Genomic DNA, 5,038 nt, shown 5'->3' on the forward strand with positions numbered 1-5,038 from the left:
CCCAATACAGGGGAATGCCAGGGCCAAAAGAATGGGAATGGGTGGGTAGGTAAGTGGGGGGGTGGGGGATATGGGGGACTTTTGGGATAGCATTGAAAATGTAATTGAGGAAAATACATAATAAAAAATATTAAAAATTAAAAAAAAATGGATCTATCAAACTCCCCTCCGAAAAACCTAACAAGCAGTTGAAAGAGTCATATGCAGATACTACACACAACCAATGGACTGAAGCTGCTGACCCCTGTTGCTAAATTGTGAGAGACCAAACTGTGGGAAACTAGGTCCTGCCAGTAACTCTCACCCTAAAGATCCGGCTGACCCTTTGAAGGGAATTATGTCACCTCCTCCTTCATTGTCTCCACCAGGCACCTGAGACTGCCAGCTTCACTCCCTCCTTTATGTCTTCACTTGGCGCCTAGAACTGCTTAGATAAAGGCAGCTTCAACTCCTCCTCCATGTCTCTATTTGGTGCCTGGGACTGTTTATGTCACTTCAAGATAAACTGCAGAATGTTTGAAGGCCGCCCGGGACTGTTAGGGGGCGGACATTTCAAAATAAGCTGCAAGAAGCCTGTAATCAGCATCCACCCCAGATGTCCATCCCTTTCTATGTGTTTTATTATGCCCTTTCGACCCCTCCCTATTTTCTCTCACTATGTGCTTATAATCAGGCTCCTAGCCTTCATTAAATAGACCTTGACAACTCTGCTTGGTGTTGCTCCCCTTTCTCTGCCCGCTTCTCTTGCAGGCCTCGGTCCTCCTTGACCCACGGAATAACTAGGTCCTGCTGGACAGGACACTGAATTAGGGAAACGCTGGAAGAACCTGACAAGGAAGGCTCCCATGTAGGAGAATAAGCAGTCTCAATTAACCTGGCCCTCCAAGATCTCTCAGACACTGGACCACCAACCAGGCAGCATATACCTGATTATATGAGATCCTCAGCTCATATACAACAGTTGACTGCTGGGTCTTGGATCAGTTAGAGATGGTGTACCTAACCCTCAAGAGATTTGGAGCCCCGGGGAGTTTAGAGGTCAAGTTGGCTCAGGAGTTGTGGTGGTGATATCCTTGTGGAGGCACACTGTGAGAAGGACATAAGAGATGTTGAACAGTTGGATGGTGGATGGGGGTTCATTAATCTGAAGTGTAAATAAATAAAAAAATATTTTTAAAAAGACATTTAAAAAGAAAGTAAAGAAAAAGAAACATACACAATGACAGCATTAATGAATCAGTTCCCCCAAATTACTATTCATCAAAACATGTAAATCAAAATAACATATTTTATCACCTGAAATAATTTAAGTATTGTCAAAAATCATTGAAGGTATGGTGAAAGAAATAGGAATGTTTTTGGACAGTGAATATTAACATTTTGTCTAAATTCCACCCCATAGTTACCTGGAAAGAGCCAGGCAGGCCTGACACACTATAACATTGGCTGCTTGCCCCCTCCTTGCTCCCTTGTTCTCTTGCTTCCCTCTTGCCCTTGCTTTCCCCTTCCCAGTCCCTTCCCCCCAACACCTCCATGTGCTCCTGGTTGGCCTCTATTTCTCTATTTTCTCCCTCTCTCTGCATTTCTCTGCCTCTACTACCATCTTAACTCCCCTCCCCATGGCCTGATTAAACTATTCTCTATAATACCTTCTCTTTATCTCTTTATAAACACCTCATATGGTACTGTGATGTGTTTATAATAAAAAGAAAGAGAAAGAGAATACATTCTATGGGGGTATAGACAGATATGGGGGAAGGGGATATCTCAGCAGGCCCATGCCAAGGCATCCCTTACCCCTGAAGGACCAGAGTTTATTTAGGGCATGGGGAGGGGAGTCAAGGGAATAGTAGAGACAGAGAAAGACAGGGAGAGAGAGAAAGTAGAGAAGTAGAGGCCATGAGCAAGTGGAGGCCATGAGCAAGTGGAGAGAGGGGAGAGGGAATTGGAAAGAGAGGGGCAAGGGAATCTTCCAAGACAACAAGAGGGCAAGAGAAAAGCAAGAGAAGAAGAAGAAGAGAGTGAGGAGAGTGGAAGAAGCCCCTTTTATAGTGGGTCAGGCCTACCTGGCTGTTGCCAGGTAACTCACCTATCATAATAGGAAATATTGGCTATCATCTAAACTTAATAATACCAAAAAATAGCAATATCACCAGCACAAACACCTAGTAGCTGAGAATGTTGCTTCTAAGGGGGAGTTGAAAGCTTTAATCCAACATGGAAAGTAATAGTTCCTTCTTCATCTTTTTACAAAAAGTTCATAGAGAATTAAATAAATTACCTTCAAAGGAAGTAAAGAAAGACATTTTGTGTCTCCACAAAGTTCTTTTCAATGAAAAGAAGTGAATTCAAAGTGAAGTTCATGAAACTGTAACATGCTTCATAGGTGAGACGTAAATAAGTGAGAATCAGTTTAGATTGCCTGGACAGAAAGTGAAGAGTAAACATCTCCTTTGGTTTCTAGGTAGCATCACTTCTGGTATTGAGGCTGGAAAAGACATGACACTCAGAGGAAGTTATCTAGACCTGAGTGTGTTTAAAACTGAGTAAGAAGGAAGCTAGGCAGGAAAACCAGACTTAATCTAAAGAGGTAGGAGATGAACCTATCTCTAGTGCCAAAGAGTTATATGAAATAGCTAGTCACTTCTTCATTTTCCATATCCTGCTTCTGGAAGCAACCATTCTTAATAAGCCTTGGCTATATCTACTAATATTACTGCCTATGGAGATAGGTGTGTGTGTGTGTGTGTGTGTGTGTGTGTGTGTGTGTGTGTGAGTGTGAATTACTAGTTGGTGTTTTCAGTGCTGTAGTGAATTACTAGTGGTGTTTTCAGTGCTCACATCTAATTGTGAGGCAGGGACTAATCAGAGAAAGATTTGGCCAAATTAGTTAAACATAGGATACACCTAACTCTCAGACAGGAAACAGACAGGAAATAGAAGTAACTTAGGGGAGCAATACACACACACACAACCACACACACACACACACACACACACACACACACAGAGAGAGAGAGAGAGAGAGAGAGAGAGAGAGAGAGANACACACACACACACAGAGAGAGAGAGAGAGAGAGAGAGAGAGAGAGAGAGAGAGAGAGAGAGAGAGCAATTCAGTGATTGCGTTACGATTTTTATGGGTATTGCATTGAATGTATAGATTACTTTTAGCAGGTTGACCATTTTTACTATGTTAATTCTACCAATCCATGAGTATGGGGAATCTCTCCACTTTCTGAAGTCTTCTTCAATTTCTTTCTTGACAGACGTGAAGTTCTTGTTTTACAAATCTTTTACTTGTTTGGTTAGAGTTATCCCAAGATGTATTATATTATTTGTGAGTATTGTGAAGGATGTTGCAACACAATCCTTCAATGACATGCAAAGAGCAATTCTCACCTTCATTTGGAAAAGCAAAAAACACAGGGGAGTGATAATAATTCTTAACAATAAAGAACTTCTGGGGGAATCCTCATCCCTGCCCTCAAGACATACTACAGAGTAATAGTGATAAAGGTTGCATGGTTTTGGTACAGAGACAGAAAGTTTGATCAGTGGAATAGAAGTGAAGACCCAGAAGTAAAACGACACACTTATGGCCAATTGATCTTCAACAAAGAAGTAAAAAATCTATAATGGGAAAAATAAAGCATCTTCAATAAATAGTGCTTGTCTGACTGGCAGCTTGTATGTAGAAAAATGAAAATAGATCCGTATTTTCGCCTTGCACAAAGGTCAAATACAAGTGGATTAATGAGAAGAACATGAAAATAGATACTCTAATAGAAGAGAAAGTAGGAAAGAGACTTGAAATCATTGGCACAACTTCATGAGAATGTAGAGAAAGGAACACTTATCCATTGCTGGTGGGATTGCAAACTGAGATTGCCATTTTTAAAAGTTTTTAATTAATTACTTTATTTATTTACATTTCAAATGTTGTCCATCTTCCTGTTTCCCCCATCTATGAGCTCACTTCCATTTCCCCCTTCGTCTTCAACCCTAAAATGTTGCCCCACCTACCCACCCATTCTTACCTCACCCCTCTAGGATCCTTCCTCCCTGGGGCATCAACCCTCTACATGATCAAATACATTCCCTTCCACTGAGGCCAGACAAGGCAGACCTCTGCTATGTAAGTAGCAGGGACCACACACCAGCCTATTTATGCTCTTTGGTTGGTTTCTTAGTCCCTGGGAGCTCTGAGGTATCTGGTTAATTGATAATGTTTTCATTCCTATGGGGTTGCATTCCCCTTCAACTCTTTCAGTCCTTCCTCGAATTCTTCCATTTGCATCTCTATGCTCCAACCGATGGTTGTCATCCCAGAGAACAGTCATGCTAGTTCCTGTATTGAAGCACATCTTGGCATCTGTACTAGTGTTGGGGTTTGGTGTCTGCATATGGAATAGATCCTAAGTTGTGGCAGTCCCTGGTTGGTCTTTCTTTCATTTTACTATCCTAATCATTTCTCTTTTCAATTCCGTTTGGTTTCTTGGATTTTTCTGTCTGAATTCTTGTCTTTTCCTTCATCATTTTTCCCCAAATACTTTTTTTTTTCTATTACAAGGGCTAGTGTCATCAATAATTCATTAATAGACTGAGATAAAAGTAATTATTTAATGAATCAGGATAGATATTTGAAACAGAGGTTTGACTCATACATAAAATCACACTTCACTTTCAGATCATGTTAACAAATCATGGTTTTAACTATATTTCTGAACATTTACTAACTCTTACTACCAATTTTATTTTAAAAATCAAAGTTGACTTTTATTTTCTATCTAACTTTAATTCTACTAGTGACAAAAAAGAAGCTTATTTAATTTATTTATATTTTGAGTTAGGGAAGCAGAAACCTGCCTGAGTAGGACCACAGGCCTCATCCGGCTGGATCAGCGCCGGGGTAGCTGGAGCACAGGGTTACCTGACACCCGCCAGCTACCCACGACCCCCGCCACAGGATTTTGGGACTGCTGGTGAGTGGAACACAGCTTCAGCTCCAATCCAATTGCGCGGGACCTGAGACTGC

The sequence above is a fragment of the Mus caroli genome, chromosome 1 (assembly GCF_900094665.2).
Source record: "Mus caroli chromosome 1, CAROLI_EIJ_v1.1, whole genome shotgun sequence".
In the NCBI taxonomy this organism is placed as follows: Eukaryota; Metazoa; Chordata; class Mammalia; order Rodentia; family Muridae; genus Mus; species Mus caroli.